We start from the raw sequence: 20,349 nt of genomic DNA on the forward strand, positions 1-20,349 counted from the left end.
TTTGGTAGCATCTGTCTTCTCAACCGTTTCCTTCATTATGAGGCTCCCGTACATGCACGCGGACTTTGTAATTTGGACTTTTCTTTAATAACTACTGATGCAAATTAACGAGAAAGACACCTCGAGGTGTCGCGAAGCAGCATGCGGAAATTTCAATTCCAGCTCGTTTTTCCCTGGATACACACATTAACCCTGGCGCATTCCCTCCGCGACACGGACGAGAATAACACGCTCTCCTACAGGTTTTTACGCAGAGCAGATAGTCGTGCCGTCAGGGGTTAAAAGTTTCTCCTTTTTAATCTCGCCTGGAAGTCTTAAATCCGTTCAGCCTGGTCTCATGTTGCCGTCCCTTTTCTCATCCCCATCAACCTCGCCCGCGCTCAGAGACGATAAAAGAAAAGCAAAAGAAAAAGTTTAGCTAAGAGAAGCGCGCGAGAGAAACAGAAGACGAGCGGAGCACCTGGAATGCTCACTGTTTTATTTATGAAGGCCCCTGCTCACGAAGGAGACAAATTACCTTTAACAATGTGAAATAGAATTTTGTTTACAAGGCTGCGCTTTCCTTGCTTTTTAAAATTGAGGATTTCAATGCTCCCATTTATATCCCCCGGCATTATCATCTCACCTCTCTCAAAGCCTATCTGCCTTAAAGAACTGGAAAGAAAGGCACAGATTCTCCCATAAAACCAGCCAATAGGAGTATTCCGAGAAAAGTTTCCACCTCGCCCTGCGCTTGTGTAGTCCAGCCAGACGAGTTTTGCGCTATGGGTTATTTAAAGCTGGAGCTCCCATCGCCCGAGCGAGTGAGGCTGGACCTGGGTTGTAAGAGGTCAGCGCTTGTGGATATCTCCTGGTCTGATGACCATCTGGGAGAAGAACAGAAGGTTAAAAGTACGTGGTGTAAACAGACCGAGAGAGAGAGAGAGAGAGAGTAGAGAGAGAGAGAAAGAGCGAGCTGGAGAGGAAGCGCAAGTGAAGACCTTGTTGTATTAGGTTCTGCCTCGAACTGAGAGAACATCTCATAAATCACAGATGCAGTGCTCCAGCTGAAGTAAAAATGGAAAAGTCTCGTGGATGATTTTAAGTTAATTTATCTCTGGCTCTTTTATTTTAGTCCTCGATGTTATTTTGCCCTGGACAAAGGTTTTCAAGGTTTCTTTCCATGATATGCATCTGAAGTGTCTTCACTTCAAGTATTTTTCACATTTCAGATCTTCCCTGCAACTATTCGTTGTTCCTTACGCAGCGGCAAGCACGTCTTATCACTTCTTTTCTTCTTATTATTGAAAATAAAATGATTGTGAAAAAAAGAATGCTTTTATTCAGCATGTAAAATCGATCAAAATAAAAATTACAGTTAACGTGATATTGTTAGAAAAGATGGTTTTGAAGCAATACTTTCGGTGTTTTATCCTTTATTTATCAAATAATCAACATGCGCTTATTGTGCAACACGTGCAACGTCCATCAAGTGGCGCTTAAACACGGGTTTAAAACCCCGCACGTTTTTATTACGCTGATATAGGTTTGTATTGCGACGGTTCAGGAATTCAACTAGAAGTCTATTCTCTCATGTTGGCAATATGCCCTACACCAACCGACCCTAAACCCACCCTAGTCGTAGCAATACAAAACTGACATAAAAAGACATTTGCTGATGCAATAGTGCCATTTAACTTCCTTTGCCACGATCTGAAACTGTTTTGTCGTAAATCGTAGTTACACAGGATTTGAACCGAGCTCTCGGGCCTCAAGTACATCTCGTACTAAAAAGAAAGTGAGAAGTCTCTTTGTAAGGGCTGTAGACAAAGCAACTCTGAGCTTACAAACGCTTCTCACACGCAGGATGAAATTCCGAGTGACATTTTCCTTTCAGAAATACAGTGGTATAAAACCACGCCGAACGTGCATTACGCGCGATGCCTTGTGGATACGTTTTGATATTGGCATATCGCTACAAAAATTAACAGCCGGGAAACACATCCTACAGCACATTGCTGAGACTAACGCTATTGATCATCAAGTAGTTAAGTTTGTAGCCAAGTACAAAGCAGACCCATAACAAACACAGACCGAAGTTAATTCATGCCAGGTGCGTGGCGCTGATGAAACTGTTCACGATAAATACGATTTGCCACAATTTCTATTTATTCATAAACTTGACAAAAACACAGTTTTACATAATAATATTAAGAATAAGAATAAATTAAATCTTGAATTATTAATTATTATTGTAAATGTATGTATTTCAAATTGCAATTTTTCATCTGAATAAATTGAAAATAAAATGGTGTATTAAAATACTAAAAGTGTTTTAGTTGTCACGTTTATAAATTATATTATGGTGATTAATATTTACAATTTATATGACGATATTTTATAATGTTATTCAATGAATAAATGTAAAACGTTGCATGTATTATTAAATATCCAGTGCATTTTGTTAAAATGAAGGAATGCTATCTGCAGCTAAAATAGATAATTTCATTATTGGCCAGTTTTTCCGCCATTAATTTAATGTTTTTACATGAAAACCACAATTTAACACAATCTCCACAAAAATAAACATTGCAATTAGACACATTTTTTAAAATTAGATGTTTAATAAAGATGCATCACATGTATAAATATATCATCATCCTTTAGCTTGCAAGACTGGTCTTGACTTTTTCTGGTCTACGCCCAGAAGAGTGTAGTGAGTTGGCTGGTTTGTCGCCGGCTTAGTGCTGTAAGATATGTAAATGACTCTAACATATGTGTGCGTATCAGGGTTTTTTACTGGTTCCTTAAATAAGTTCATTGTATACGGAGGTGAGTATACAGAATGCCTGTACAGCTGAGATGATGTGGTGAGAATGAAAAGCATGCATATCTCCATTCTGGTTTGCATTGTCATAAATAATGCAAAAACAGTAACACTCCATTTGCTGTTTCACAGCAAAACCTGATTTGTTTCAGAGCAGTTTCTGAGAGTTTGGGCTTGACAGTGACCCAGCGGCAGAACTAACCGACTTGTCGCAGAACCCTGCCCTCATAGTCCTCCTCCACTGGCTGCTGAATTTAAACATAGAAAAGGACTACCATCTGTGCCCAGAGGGGATTCATGTGTATTCCATTTAGAAAGCATCTCACAAAATATTTTTTATTTTATCCGAACAACCAGGAATCATTATTCCTTTGTCCAGCTCGCTTTCATGAATGCATTATCATAGCATCTGTTTTTATAAACTAACTAAATGCGCTCTAAATTAAATGTTGCACTGACTTCCAGGCTTTAGAATAGATTTTCTCAAGCACTGCCCTGTCAAGGCATGCACTATTTCTAAAAAAATTTTATTTTAAAAATAAAAAAAGCTCATGGGCCAAGGATTTTTTAAAGGTTTTGCACTGGGGGCCATCAATAATGCACACTTTTTTAAGGTCAACATTTGCATTACAGACCCACCAGCCAAGGGTAAAATACGATCCTCTTCCCGTGATAACTCAAAACCAAACACTGCTTGCTATTTGGTTAACAAATTTTATTTACAACACCGGAAGTACAGGGAGTGCAAGTCTGATCCAAAAGTTTTTCATTTCTTCTGGTGGAAGAAAAAATCTGCAAACCCAAAAACGTTGTACTTATGTACCTCCCAAAATATATTTGTAATATTGCATGGTTTCTCAAAAATTAACTAATTATGTTACTTAGTTACTTTTTTAAATACGAGCAAGGCTTTACTGTTTTCTATTTGCAACACTAAAAGTGTACGAATCTTCAGCAATAAAATTAAATTAATAAATGACACTTAAGTTTTATTAGCTGTGTAAAATTTATTAGTTAATGTGTATATGACAATAACAAAATATAGTTTAATTGTTTAAGTAATAATTACTTTTCAAACGTTGTGTATGTGTTATGAGTCGTTATTATTTGATTAAAATACAGTAAAAATAGTGATATTGTGGGAATGTGTGCTATTAGGCACAAAGGCCGCTACCAGTCCAGTGTGTATGTATACAAGCAATAAATCAGAATATATCCAAACTTAATTTTGATTAGCAATGAATTGATAAAAACTGGTTTGGTCCAGGGTCACAAATTTCACTTGACATATGAATCATGATTGTTAATTACCTTCAGATACACGCAGCATTTTTATCACATGCAACCTGTGACGGCTTCAAAGAGTCAGTGAAACGCCTGAGAATAATTCGAGCTATTTTCGCCTCTGCGCCAACATTTGCACCGGAATCGCATAAAAGATCATGAAATGTACGCCAGAAATTATTCCATTTAACCGATCTAATTATTAAGCTATAATGGCATTTAAATTAAAGAAGTTTTTAGTTCACAGTCTGGGCTGTGAGGAATCTGCTCTTGAAACGTGATCCGCTGAGGCCAGATCAAGCTAAAATAACTCATCTATTATTTTAGCACTATCATCGTCACGCCCCATACCACTGTTTTTTCCATTTTTCCTTTCCGCGCATGATAAAAGAAGAAACCTGAGGACTGACAAAGGTATATTGCAGTCATTAAGCACTAGTGAGAAATGCGGCACACTTGGCATGGTTTCTCCGTCAGGTGATTGATTAAAGGTTGACCACCATCTCTCGCCACTGTTACAGCAGCAATGGCCGGAGCAGGTTTGCGATTCTGCTTCTAAACGCAGACTATGTTTCCGTCTCATTGTTTAATTGATTTAGATCGTTGCATGCTCTCTAAAATGACAGGATGTGATTTCCTGACAGCTGGCTTAATACGAATCGCAGCGCCCAATGCACACTCACTGCAAACTGGCTAACTAGTTTGTAATTGATATTTCTACCATCTGGAAGGTTAAAAAAAAACAACAACAACAACAACAATTGTTTTCGCTCTAAACGACTAAAACAGGAGCGCAAATTATTCTCGGGTGAGGGGCTTATTCTTTTCACGTTGGTTTTTGTAAATATGTAAATATTCGCAAATTAAGGCTGTTTAAATAGCGTTAATCTGGCCATTAAAAGCGTGAAACTGGCACTGGTTCACAATTCATCACCCTTGCAAAAGATGAACACATCTCTGAATTTAATTTTGTTCTCGTTTTGTTTAATACCAGAGTATCGGTCTGCTTATTTTTCCCTTTCCTGCTTGAAACATTTATTTTCCTCTGAAACATATCACACTTTGCTATCGACTGCTTATCATTATGGAGATCTTAAGTGCTTCCTGAGGATACTTTAACATTTGCATAATGCTGCTAAGGAACAAAGGGTGGCCTTGATTGTAACTGTTATTTGACATTTATTTCTGTGGTTTAGAAGGTCACGTGAATGTAGATCACCTGCAAACTTAATAAATGTCTCCTGGTGGAGCCTACCTGGATGATAATTTAAAGGCAAAGGTGTCAAGAATGTGAAGATATTTATTTGTTTTATTATTTAAATCGTGAGTGACAATGCTATTATTTTAATGAAGAAATACAAATACATTAATCAATCGACATATATTTAAAATAAATGTATTCAGCAGTTTTATTTAAACTAATCAACTAATCAATTAATCAAAGAAACATTTATTGACATTAATACACGTATTGCAAATGTATTTACATTTAATTATAATATTTGTAAATAGTTAAATAAATATATTCACATTTTATGTAAATCTGCACAGATTACATATGCATTCTTTTATAAATAAATTCAAATAAATACTTATTGTCATCTGAGCAAATAACAAAACAAATACTGTACAGAAGACACTGCATTTTTATATCATTTACATGAGTATAGTATTAGAATAAATATATTTCTAAATAAATGATCGTCTTGATTTACATTTTAGCTAAATAATTTCTATTTTATTTAATTGATTACCAATGTATTTAATTATTTAAATAATGATCAAATAAATGAATTGTATTTATTATCATTCAAAGCAAATTAAATGGTTAAGAGAATAAACAGAATTAACAAATTTGTTGCCTTCTGTTTTTAAATTGTCTCAAATATTCATAAATATTTAATTACATTCGCACTGATGACAATGCATTTGATACGCACGAGTACAGATAATACATATATTGAAATAAATGATTGCCATCTGCAGTAATTTATTTTATTTTAAAACGCTGGAATATTGTACAATTCAGCAAAGCGTGGCTGGTATCCACCATCCCGGTGATATCGCGGCGCCGGTGACACAAGGGTGATATTGATAATACTTACATTAGCCTCTATATCCGGGGCTTTCATCATATCTTCTTTTCCTCTTTCTTCTGAGATTCTCCATAATCTCATCACGTGAAAAGCAAATCTAGATTCTTTACCACTTTTCAGCAACCAGACCGACCAATTTCAATGAAGAGCTTTTGGTGAGGGACGTTTGAACTGATCGACTTTCTTCCGGTTATCGATTTTCAGGTGAGGCAGCTGAACCACCACACTGAAGAGTCGATTCCAGCAATTAAACTCACTTCAGTAGTTTAGCTAATATTTAAAGTGCATTGTAAAGCGACACCCCAAAAATAGTTTGGTTTAATTTAAAATGACTGCAAGTAAAAACCTTTGAGGTTATGTGCTACATGCAAACAATATTTAAAACTCATAAAAACAACTGACTTTAGGATGAGAGCTAGCAAGTATATTGTAGCAAGTTTTATGTCTGTAATTTGTATTTCTAAGAGAAACTTGTAGCACTCGCTAAAACCGCTATCCATTTGCTTTTTTGCAAGATTCTCAAAAGAACGCTTCTACTTTTTTTTTTGAGAGATTTTACTGTTCTTCAACTCCCAGAGCTCATTGGAATGTATTCATTGATCTCCGGTTCAGGCTTTATAGCACTTTAGCATAAAACGCCCAAAAAAGTGCAGTGCTCCTTTAATATAATTGGCTAACAACTTCACATTTCTAAACAGTCTCTGGTTTCACAGAGCAGGAGCTATCTGAACCTTTTCTGCCATTGGGGTTGTAACAATTTATATGAAAGTGTTTGATTATTATCATGAAGGAACAAGTGACTGTATATATTTATATATATTCTTGTTGCTTTTACTTTAAAGCCTTGGGTTCTCACTTCTGGCTCTTCCTTTAAAGTTGTTCAATGTAACTGACAATAAATGTAGATGAACATGAAGGATCAGTTTATTAATTGCCGCCACAGATGAAAGTTTACTGGTTCTGGTTTAGATTGACCAGTACTCTCCTCCATATCACCGTCTCTTTCCTAAATAGGAATCTTTCGTTGTTTTGGCGCTCTTCTGTAATACAGCTCATTATCATTTGCTGAGAGTGTTGTTGTATAAATTGAAGGTCACTATTAAAACTGTTCATTCTTCCTCGCGTAGGAGGATCGCTTCATTAATAGGTTCTTCGACGATTCATCAAGATGGTGTAGATGTTTCCTCCTTCCTGACTAGCTCTGGTTCAGGCTGGAGCGCATTTTTCTATCAATGTTTATAGTTTGATCATGAAAATAATGTGTCCCTTCCTTCCCTCCTTCCATTCCTTTATTTTTGATTACAATAGACTTTGCTCAGAACCTAATTTGGACAACTTTTAATGTTTTTTCTTTAACATTCAGATCTTTAGATTTTTGCACCCTCAGATTCAGCCGACATTGTCCTATTCTGTCAAATCGCATTACTGGAAAATCTTATTTATTCAGTTTTCAGATAACGTATAAATTCAATTTCAAACAAATTGACCTTATGACTGGTTTTGTGGTCCACCATCACATTTGAGAACAAAATCAGCACAGTAGCGATTTATAGGATCACGTGACACTGAAGACTGAGTGAGGTTGAAAAATCACTTTACATCAATAATATATTAAAATATAATACAACGGCGATAATTTTTTTAGGATCTCTTAACTAATTGCGTATTATCATGCATATTACTAGAATATTAGGCATTTATTAAAACCAATTAGGCAATACATAAAAAAGCCTTTTTTCTACACGATCGTATCTTCTGCTAATCCCTAATCCTACCCAAAACCTAAACTTAACAACTACCTCCCTAAATCACATAGCAAAAACAGTGAACAAGTGTTCCCTATTCCAAAGTGTTCTTAAAAATGTGTCAAATAGTACTAACATTTCACAGTAATATTATTATTTTAATACTTTTTTCACAAGCTTCCTTGAACCTTAAAACTTTACTTCTACACTTATGAGCACAGTACGTGATATGCAACATAGAATATCATATTTCATTATAGTAAACTTGTTCTGTGTAACTCACCTGGTAAAGCATTGCACTTGTGCTATAGAGCCTCTTTAACCTTTTGTGACACCTCCAAGACAATTCAAATTTTAAGCTTACACGATAAAACACTGCCGCAGATTCATGTTCATCTGCCTTAAATAAAACTGGAGCACGCTTAGAAATGATGAGGTGCTGTACAAAATAATATGCAGAAATGCTGCCACAAGTACACTTCAGATGCAGCTACTGCTGATATTCACCCATCTGTGCAGACTCGTTTCCCTTTAACTCTTTGTTTTTTAACATTTAATTTGATGACAAAGAAGATGAGACACACGACAGCTGTTGCCTTGTGCGATAAACTTTTTTAGGTTCGATGACGTGCATGCAGCAAAATTGAACCGAGCCACATCGCTGGGTTTATTTGTTGGTTGTTTGTCTTATATCCTTTAACAGTAAACTGAATAAGACAATACGCGCTGAGATGGATGAAAATTGCATCCTGCCAGCTTGTAATTCTGTATCATACACCTGGCTCGCTATGCTAAATCGATATTCGCACGCCATGTGAGCAGTCATGCAGAGGTAAATCCTGTGGGGAGATCAAGCACATGACATTTCCTGTGCTCCTCAAGGTCACTCAGCCTTGATCTCTCTCTCAATGAAGCTTCACAGATAAAGACAGATGACCCTGATATATACTCAATAGAGGACATTAAAGGATGAGCTTCACCAAAATGCCTCGCCACAGTTCATGGCAGAATAAATTACTTTCTTCTATGCCTCTGCCTCTGTTGGGTAAAATGATCACCCATGTTTCGAGTAGAACTGGCATCTCATATTCACATCACTTTACAATGTACCGCTCATACTAATAGGACGGGACTTAAAGACACGAGGCGCCCATCATTGTGCCAGATGTAAGTTTGATTATTAAGGCCTCCTTTGTGCTAGTCATTCTGACAGGTTCAGCAGTTAGTGTCATGTCTGAAATCGCCCAAATTTAACACTCAGCAAGTGCTAGATTTGAGAGAGTCGTAGGCTTTATTAAGAAAAAAGGCATAGTATATGAGGTAAACCATTTAAAATAGCCCCATTTCACCACTGCAGTTTTTTCTTTTTAGAAATATTTACATGTATTCTAGTAACGATGTGTCGTTGCTTATGACAGGTAATAGTTTCATAGAAAGTTGAGAGATGGAGACTTTGACCATACGCTTATGCTGTGTGTGACTCCAAATGGCCTGCACAGTTTGCTATTAAAATAAAGGAGAAAAATAACTGTTGAAACAGCTCTTGTGTCACAGTGACTGGAAGGCACCACCTAGTGGGGTGTTATATTTTGTATATATATAGCAGTTAGTTATATATATATATATATATATTATATATATATATATATATATATATATATATATATATATATATATATATATGTCTCTCTTTGCTCACAAACACCACATATATTTTCAATATCAATTCATTACATCTTTTCAGCAAAAATTTTGTCTTCCATAAGTAAACTGCTTAATACAACATTTGTAAGAGAAATTCAAACTGTAAGATAATAATGTCTCGTTTTCTTATGCATGACTCAACGGCTCGCACCTTTTTTTTTTTTTTTTTTTTTTAAGCAGGCACTATTACAAATTATAATAAATGTACATTCTATGTACACACACACACTGAAAAATGGTGCAAATGTACCTCAGTAATTGCTAGTTGCAAGAAAACATTGAAATAGCTTTTTCCTCACAGCATTTTAACTCCTAATAATTCTCTTATTCTCAATTTATCTTTAATTGAAACATATAAACCATTTTTTGTCATCATCACTTTTGATTAATTTTGAATAGAGCCAGGCTGTGTTATACACATAGCAGGCCTACATCTCCTACGAGCAAGCCATGAATATATTCAGATCATGGGCCTCTTGCTCATGTTTTATGAATGAAGCTCATACAGTGAACCAAATAATTGAATCTGCTGCTTTCTTGTGAGAGAAAATCAATTTGCTAGAAAACAAGTGGTCTTTTTCTAACAAACAATATTCCCAGGATTTTTAGATGCCATGTCGAAATTTACCCACAAATCTCTGCCAGCACCTCATCGCAGATTTACCTTGAGCAGCATTCACCGCTGTCTGTCAAAGTGGAGGGCCACCCCACGCTTAGTCAACTTTAACAAATCCTCAAAATGCAGCACGTACTTCAGCCAATGACTGCCAGGGTGAATTTGTACTTAAAACCTGCTGGTTAACAGGAACACCTGCAATGAAGGAAAAGATCGGAGGAGCGGAGGAGAGATAGCATATTCAAATTTCCCATTAGAGATCAAGAGGACTACGAGGACCCGTATGAAGCTTCTGAGGATGAAACACAAATCTGCATTCAGCACAGCTCTCTCCGTTGGTGTCTTGGAGACAGCTTGCCCAAGTAGGAAGAGTAATGAAGTGTCATATTGATGTTTTGACAAGGCAGAAAGAAAATGCACACGTAGGGAACAAAACATCCACGCTTGAAAACAAATAGTTCAATGGGGCTGGCTCGCCCAGTTGTTAGCTCAGCTTATCTCTACGCCCAATCTGAACGGTGATGTGTGTCATTTTTTCTGTGTCAAAATACTTGCCTGTTAACAAAGACAGTTATGAGTAAGCCATTTGTAGATCGATTTCTGGTACTGCTAATATTGTGAACCAGAACCCTTGAGGGCCTCCAAGGCTTCTGACCTTTTATAAAAATATTATTTACACTTTCTTATATTTTTTTTACACAAATATTTCTCATATGTCTCTTTTTATGAATTAATAATTCATAACATAAATATATAATTTTTTAAAAAAGAAGTCTTTGTGTCTCTATTTTTGCTCACAAAGGCTAATATTTGATCGCCAATTCTGTAAAATAGTAATGATATTAAAAGATAAAAATTTTGGCAAATGAAAACTCAGTTTTTTATTAGTATTACCATGTTTTTATTGTTAGATAGCTGTATTTCATTTCATTTTTATTTTTTTTTTCTTAAGTAAAAGAACCTAAAATATTTGACTAGATGACTTATAATGTATAATGAATAAATGTGATTTTTAAAATGGTTAAAACTGCAATCAAACACTTTAACATATATATACTCTATGCTGTTGTTGCAAATGTATTTTTTTTTTTGCAAATGGCACAGAAATGATGTACTTCACTCCTTTAAGAATACCATAAGCAATGTTTTAGTATTCTCCCATATATATGGACACTGCATTCGCTTCCATGCTTTTCGCTTTTCATAATTAACACATTGCACTTTCACACAGGAGCTGAAAAGCCTTTCTACGTATTGAGAAACTGTTTACCAGGTGGAGATCTAATTCAAAGATGCAGAAGGTATATGGTATAAGGAAGGATGCACAAACATTGTCACAAAGCGAAGTCCTTTGTATTTGACTATACTCTGACGGGAGTGAGGGATGCACACGCCACCTAAAAATCCTCCTCTACTCGCGCCAGGGCCTCTACAAAGAACGCGCTAAACCTACAGTTATTTGTTTTCATCATTTTCCTTTGGGAATATGGTCGCGGATGAAAACGGCAACCCCATTATTAGCAGGACCGTGTGTCCTTGCTGAACCTCATGTTGTATGAAGTTTACACTTTGAGTTCTCATTAATAGAACTGCCGCTCTGCCACCACCAGTTGTCTGGAATCGCAGCTGCTCAAGTACAGCGAAACATCTATCCCCGCTCCTCCTCTCAACATGGCAACTTTTTGTGATAATCAATGCTGTGTGCAAGTTTCTAATCATTCGGGATGTGATTAGCAGAAACGGTGACTTTTCGCTAAAAATCCCAAGGTTACAGTTAATACAGTTCGTAGTTACTGTTTCTTCCCCATTAAGACTTCAGGAGGAATCCAAAGAGCATCTTCGATTTCATGCTTTGCTCAAATCCAGAGACTTTTTGGTTTCAGAGATAATGTGGCTTGTGGTTCACGCTGTTTGCTAGGTGACAGACCTGTAAGCTTGCTGGAGGCAGTGCCCAGTTAAGCTCCCTAATAAAGCTTGATGGCAGGCCTGCCCGGAATACTGATGCTTCTGCAAGCTGGATGGGGACAGATGCTCAGCGCTAGTGGTTTATGTTGGCATTACCGCACTGAATTTTAAACCTCTAATCAAAGAATCACACTCACCGCCAGCCTGGCTCCTGAACGGAAGCGAAATCCTTCGTATTTCGAAGCGTTTTACATCTCTCGAGGACAAACGCTCAACTTGCTTCTATGTTTGGTTGATGCTTTCGCTGGCTGCGCCGCGTGATGCATCATGCTTCACAGACACAACAAGTCCCGCGCCGAAGTCTGGACCCGATGTATGAGTCGAGGAGTTTGTTGAACTTTTATTAGATGCGGGAGATGTCGGCGATAAATCTTCCTAAGCACTTTGTTGTAGACATTTGTCAAACTCGCTAGTGTTGGTGCGCTAACACAAGCACTGTTTCTCTCCCTCTCTTCTTCTTCACCGTATTTTAATGCACACACACACACAGACTTTTTATTTAGTTTCCCTGCACTCAGGCATCTGATTCCCTACAGTTCAGTTGGATTATAGAGGAGAGGAAACATCAATTATTGAAGCCTGGTTTTCTGTGAGTCATCATGGGGTTGCTGAATTAGCCATCTTGCCTATTTTTTTTTCTTCTGTAGACTGTCTGCATTTCAACACGCTCTGCTGCAGACAGTGCTCCTAAAGGAATAGTTCAGTGAAAACACAGTCATCGCATCTATCGATTCAGACTTGTATGACTTTATGTCTATGTTGTATGAAGGGATAGATTCTGAACACTGTGCTTGTAATTGTTTTACCTTTTGCAATTTAAAAATCGGAGTAAAAGTATACAAAAGCAGTCCATGCAATTGGTGAGAAATGCAGCAGCCTATGCTGTAAAGTTTTGTATAAGGAGATACATCTTCCTTTTTTTAGTAAAGAAAAATTTCATGTTGCTACACGTTACAACTGTAACAAACACGAGAGCATGGAACAATAGCATTGCAGCTACAGATTTGACATGAATAATGCAAATGTGTTATGTCCAAAAATTACGGTAAATATCCAGATTAATGTAATTCAGAAAAATATAATTTTTATTGTGTCCAATTTCCAATCTAGCTTTATGTATCGCTTATTTATTTATCAATTTATGCGCAAATCTTTGCGGAACCAAAAGCTTACGCCGTATTTGATATAAATTTTATACAGACACATGGACATATTTTCACATATTTCATTTTACAATATATAAATAAAAATGGCAGTTACATAAATGTAATGCACTTTGGTTAGTAAAAACTTTTGAATGATAGTGTGTTTAAATGATAACTCTTTTTTTTTGCCTTACCACATTAATTTCCACAATGAGTAATGGCAGAATTCTCTCCGATGCATGTAGCCTGAACCCACCGATGACAAATTAGAGGTGAGAAATATGTTTTAAGAGAGTTTCATTTCAGTATATCCACGGGGCCATGAAGTGTCCATGACACAGCCACTCAGCCGAATATTGACACAAAAATATTTGACATTACACAATGTAACATTTCAGATACAGATCACAGCGGTCACTTGTTACGCTTAATAATTTCTGCCAATTACTAGAATGACAAAGTTAATTAGTCATTATCTTTAATTGGTGTGTTGCAAAGATTCTCAGCCCATCTCTGGTTATTTGAATAGAGACGGATTACTGCCGTGATATGAGGGAACAGCATAGCCACAGCTTGGTAATTTTGCTAACGAGTCATATTCATTTTGATTAGATTCATTTGTTTTTCCAAACTGCAGCCCCAGGCATGTTTTCATTTCTCTTCGCATTTCTTTATGGTTGTGTTCTATCGCTGGCAGCTGGCAGGATCTTTTACAACTCAGCAGGTTTTTTTTCTTTCTTTTTTTCACTGTTTACTGCTGAGCGTTTGTAATTGCAACAAAATTGTTGAAGCGTGAAAATGAGTTTAATGTACATTAGCGTAGCATTTCAATAAACGTGTGACAAGGGATCGTGATCATTTTAACAAAAGTGAAATGTATCTATTCAGAACTTAGCTGTCAAAAAGTGTGTTTTTTTTCTCCCCGGGCTATACGCTCAGAATATTAGCTACGATCTATTCCAAAACCACACAGCCCTTAGTCAGTATTTACAGCCAGATTGTCTGATGTTGGATTGAAGCCACGGAAGGAGCTTTTTCTTTTTCCAGCTGTATTGACTGCTCCCTGCTGTTGCAGCTGTCTGTGATACTGTGGAGGGCACCGAAGTGTGTTATAGCAAGAGCGGGCATGTAAAACGGCCACTCTTAACTTCATCAAACAGAAGGGCTGCAGCTGACAGGCTGGTAATGTGGATCAAGGGAACAAGACCGATGTTATTTGACTTGTGCAGTCTGGCACACTTGTCCAGGCCCGTATAGCTCCAACACTGTGACCACATCTGAATTACTCTCATAAATGACTAAAGACTACCCAAGAAGTCTGGATATATGCCTTTTTATAGCACTTTCATCATTTGATTTACTACTACCATGATCGATAAAATAGTATCTCAATTTCGTTGAAATAGCAGAATGCAGGCAATAATAAAAGTGGTATGCCAAGAGTAATTGTGCCATAAGATTTTGTAAAGCAGTTATGCTTATGCTGAATAGAATGGCAAGAATTTAAAGCTTAACAATTCATAAGGTTATTACAAGGCTCCATTATGTGTATTGGTTACTATAACATTTGCTGAGGCTAGCTTAACGTATCATAATAACTAGAATGCTAAGCATAATAACTGCATATTTTTATATTAAATATATTATATATTATATCATTATATATATTTTTATTTTTCTCAGTACTTTGTACTTAATGATCTTTCTTAACATGGTAGATAATTGCCACAAGCCCGACTTTGTTATTACTGCCTCTGTACATGTGTTCCTGTGCCTGCCTTTCCATGTTAATTGTATGATTGTCTGCAGCCGCGACCCCGGCCAGTGCTGTCAATTACCCCGTATTTGGCGCTGTGTTTGAGTTCTGTTTGTCCGGAAAGCGCTGCTGTCCTGGCCTCGATGTCCGCACTCTGTGCTCATTCTGCCTGCCTGTTCTACCTACCTGCCTGCCTTTTGTATCATCTTTATTTAACCATTTCAAGATTAAATCCATTTACGCTACTTTACGCCTCGTGAGCTTCATCCACGTAAAGCGCAACCGACAGAAACGCTCGGACTCTCAAAAAGCAAATAGCGCGCATTTTCCCCTTTTTTTTTATTTTTTGTTTTTTGTTTGTCATGTTTGCCCAGTTCAAAGACTCCAAACTTCTCATCCGCATGCTGGAGCAGGGGATTGCTCTCGAGGACTATACAGAACTACTCCTCGAACTGGCCAACGACTCTCATTACCCGGACTGCTCTCTGCCTGAACCCTCTATTTCCGCAAGGTCTTAACACCTCCAGCCAAGCACAGCTGTCCGGGAGCGGGTTTCGAGAGCTCGGGTGATATCGCGAGTGGGTGCTGTGTCGTGCAATCAACAATGATGGTTGCGCCTGAGGACAACGATTACCAGCTCCCACTCCAGATCCAGAGCTTCAGCCTTATCCCTTTCACCGGTGACATGGTCGAAAGCCCAGCCTGAGCCCACTGCTGACACGGGGCGGAGTCGATGTGACCACGGACCCATCACACAGAGAGCGACAGAGCCGTGGAGCCAACAGGACCGGAAGCTGTATACGCCAGGACCAGGTGCGCGCCAGCCAGCAACGGAGCTCCCGCAGTGGACACAGCTGATCGCGAGGAGAGCTGCTGGAGGGAGCTCCGCCTACTGCACATCGGCGAGGATGAGCTGATCATCCACCTGGGGCTGCTGGATCTGCAAAGGGAGCTGGATGATGTAGACTTGGGACTTAGACTGCACCTCCCGTATCCTGAGTTCCTGCTCGCCCAGCCGCCCCGTTAGCCCGCTGGTTCCGCACAGCCGTCCTGCTAGCTCCGCTGGCCCGGGCCCCAGCCGCCCCTAGCCCGCTGGGTCCGGCCCCAGCCATCCCGCTAGCCCGCTGGTTCCGCCCCAGCCATCCTGCTAGCCCGCTGTCTCGGGCTCTCTGTGCTCAGCGCCACACGCGCCTCCGGCCCCGCCTCCTGTGCTCGCGCGACGCGGCGCCCGCCCCGTTTCCTGTGCCCCGCCATCAGGCGCCCGGCCCCGCTCCCGGTGCCGCGCCACGCGGCGCCAGTCCTGCTCTCGTGCCCGCGCCACGCCGCGCCAGTCCCGCCTCCAGTGCTCGGGCGCTCGGGCGCCCGCCCCGCTCCAGTGCCCGCGCCCCCGTGCGCCTCCCGCCCAGCCGCTCAAGCCCACCTCCCACCCATGCCACACCACGCCGAGCGGATCTCAGCAGCCCTCGGGCGCCATCCTCAGCAAAACCATTCGAGCCCGCCACGGGTCTGCCGGTTCCATCGCCATATCGAGGTTGGAGGATCCCCGCCTCACCGCCCTGCTCGACCCAGACTCCTCGCTCGCAGACCCGCCGGCTCCCCTGGGCCCTAGCTTCCTCCCACCGTGGTCCGGTCAGTCCACCAGCCTCCACCAGGCCTATCGCCCCTCCGGCCTCGCTCTTGGTCTGTCAGTCACCACTGGCCGCTCGGGATTCTCCCTCCTCCGGCCGCCGCCCCTCCATCCCACCGGCTCTGTCAGGCTCTCCTTCCTCCGCTTCACCTCAGTCCTGGGCCTCGCCTGGCTCGCCGCCCTTCCTCTGCCTCCCCCACCGTCGTCGCCGAGCTCGCGGCGCGCTGGGACCCCAGCGCCGGGACACCCCTGGCTCTTCGCCTCCGCTTCCACCAGTCCTCCTCCACCTGCCTGGCCAGCCGTCGGTCGGGCTCCCATGGAGTCGATGGCCGCTTCCTCCATGGCTCCTCCCTCCGTCGGGCTCCACCTTGACCACCACAGCTGGGCTCTGGATCTCCCTCCCGTCTCGACTCCTCTCCTGCCTCCTTCCCTGGCTCCTCCCTCCATCTACACCTCCTGACCCTTCTGCCTTCTGCCTGCCCCATCCTGGCGATCCGTCTCCACCAGAACCTCCTCCCAAGACCCGGTATCCCCAAATCCTAGCCATTCCTGGTTTTTGTTTGTTTCAGAGCTGAGTTAGCCCTTTAGGTGCGAGGACGCACCTTCCGGGAGGGGGTAATGTCACTGCTCTCCGACTTTGTTATTGCTTTCGCCTCGCGCTGCGTTCCCTGTGCCCTTGCCTTTCCATGTTAATTGTATGATTGTCTGCAGCCGCGGTCTCGCCAGTGTTGTCAACACCCCGCAGTATTTAAGTGCTGTGTTTTGAGTTCTGTTTGTCCGGTGCGCCAAGGTCCTTACCCGATGTCCACTCTGTGTTTGTCCTGCCTGCCTGTTCTACCTGCCTGCCTTTTTGTATCTTTATTTAACCATTTCAAGATTAACCATTTACGCTTACTTTACGCCTCGTGAGCTTCCATCTCCGCGAAAGTAACTGGTGACAATAATGTTAGTACATTGTTAATTCATGTTAGCTCAACCAACAACAACTTCTTTCATTTAACTTAGCTCTTAAGCTACTAATCACAGTTAATCACTTAAAAATATAAAGTTTTATTTTATATTATACATTATACATTTTCTGCATTTACATTTGTGAAAAATAGAAGGTAATTACATTTTTTTTCTTCCACTTTATGTATTTTTTTTTCTTTGAAATTTGACAATAATTATAATAATTTGTCAAAATATCTTATTTTTATGGCTTCAGAAGAAAACATACAGGTTTGGAGGGTGATCAAATGATTACAGAAATTGAAATTTAAATCTATAGTATTTACAGTGTAAATTATAACAGCGCCATTATGTCGTGGACTTAAATTTTCACACTATACTTTTCGGTGCTGATATTTTAACATTGAACTGGATGAATTGCAAATTGAATTGCACAAGTCTTTAGAGAATTTTCCCATGATAATATAATGTTAATAATTTTAGTTGGTCATTACTTAGCCACATTCACAAAGCTTCTCCACCCACACACACGCCACTGCACTGCAAACATCTAATACCTCATAAGAATATAAAAGGTTTTCCTGTGTAACCGAAATCTGGGGTCATAAAATACAGTGGACATTATCATCGCTTCAGAGAACGCTCAGTCACCCACGCACAGGCCTGAGAGAGATCGGAAACAGACCGGGCAACCTGTTATATTAGAGTTCGCCTCTTTCTCAGTCATGTACTGCTAATGGCAGGAAGGCTGCTTGGAGAGGAGAGGAGATGTGTGGCAAAGACCTGGAGACTAATACTGAGGCACTAACTTTAGAGGCTAAAACAGAGAGGGGTTCTGTGTCAGGATGCACAATTCCACGATGTTAGCAGGTCCCCAAGACCCCAGCAATTACTGCTATCAAAAGCAGCTGTTTTATGTTGCCGCAGTCCGCTCCCCTAGAGCCGCGCCCATCGCCGCTCCTCATCACCGCTGCACAATCAATTCATCCTTCTGCCACCACTGCCACTTTTACCAGTGCACACACATACACACACACAGTCTCTGTCTTCTGCTTTAGCCACTCATTCTCACAAGGGCTTCCCTTCCTCTTATAGTTACACAAAATGTGACAGCCTGACATTCTGGCTAGCATACAAACTCACTATTATGTGCAATAAACGCACAAACAAAGACAAATATATAAATGTATTTCTAAACCGCTCTACAATCTGACATTGTATTAAATGGGTAAAGGAAAGAAATGAATATGCTTTTTCTTTGATCCGTATAGCAGTATAGCAGCAAGGTTTTTACAACATGTGTTATGTGCATATTTCATTTGCCTTTTTTTTTTTTCTTTTGAATGAAGCACTTAAAAGTTCACTGGGTAGCATTTAATTGACCAAATACAGTAAATTTTAATGTATAATGTATGTGTTAAAATTTAATTGTGTGATATTTTTATTTCAGGATTCTTTGATTAAAAGAAAGTTTAAAGATATATTTATCTTTGTCACAGCAAATAAAACATGATCACATTTGATTTAAATAAAACAAACAATCAAATCCAACTGTTCTGTACTAAAATATATATTTATGGTAAATAATTTCATTTTGTAGTGCTCAAGGCAGGGTGTAATTTACTATTATTATAATGTCAAATTATGCATAACAGCATGAAAGTAACTCTCAGCCAAACCCTAATTCTAATCGTTTCCATATGGATTAGCATGTAGTTAATCAGAGTACCCAGTATTCATGTGATAGAGACACTGTACTGTAACCTTAAAATAAAGTGTAAACCTTAAATGTTAGTCGCTTAGTTATTGTATAAAATGTATATAACTAGATACATGTATAACTAATAGATCAGATAAAATTTCACTTCAAGAAGTTAAAATGGAATGTGAATAAAATTATTGAAAATTGTCAAAAATCTTGTACACAATTGCTTTTCCAGCTGTGGATGCTCCAGAAAAGTAAATAGTGGGTAATATAGTAATCACATTTGGCAATCAGTTAAATGGAGAAACAATGACTCAACTTTGTGTTGTGTGTCTGAGCATGGAGAAAGGAAAAGACGTGATGGATTTGAGAGGAAAAAATGTGGAAAACAATGACAATCTCTACACATATGTCTCATCTCCAGAGAGCTAAATGCTTAAGGCTCATGGCACTGTAGTTAACTTGACATGACAGAAGAGTACTAATTAAAAATTACAATGAAGGATTGTTCCAAGAGTGGATAAAAACCCTGATTAACTTCCAAACAACCAGCCAGATCTGCAGACACAGGGTACAACATAGTGTCAGCTCGCTTTCTACCCACTACCATCTTAATGAAAAGGGAAGCTATGGTAGGAGACTGGCGGAGGACAAAGGCATAAAAAACAAGACTGAGTTTTACAAACTTATGTGACAACGCTAATAATCCTTCTGAGAGAATGTGACTGTGAACAGATGAGACAAAAGTAGAGCTTTTGTACATCGTGGCACTGCTTACAGAAAAAGAAAATGAGGCCTTCAAAGAAAATAAATACAGTCCCTACAATCAAATACATGGAGGTTCAAAGATGTTTTGGGGGGGTAGCTGTTTTGCTGCTTCTGGCCCTGGATGCCTTAACTGTGGTAATGGTGGCTATGAAATCTGATGATAATCAAAGAATTTGGGGCA

This window comes from Puntigrus tetrazona, chromosome 1 (genome assembly GCF_018831695.1).
Source record: "Puntigrus tetrazona isolate hp1 chromosome 1, ASM1883169v1, whole genome shotgun sequence".
Lineage (NCBI taxonomy): Eukaryota > Metazoa > Chordata > Actinopteri > Cypriniformes > Cyprinidae > Puntigrus > Puntigrus tetrazona.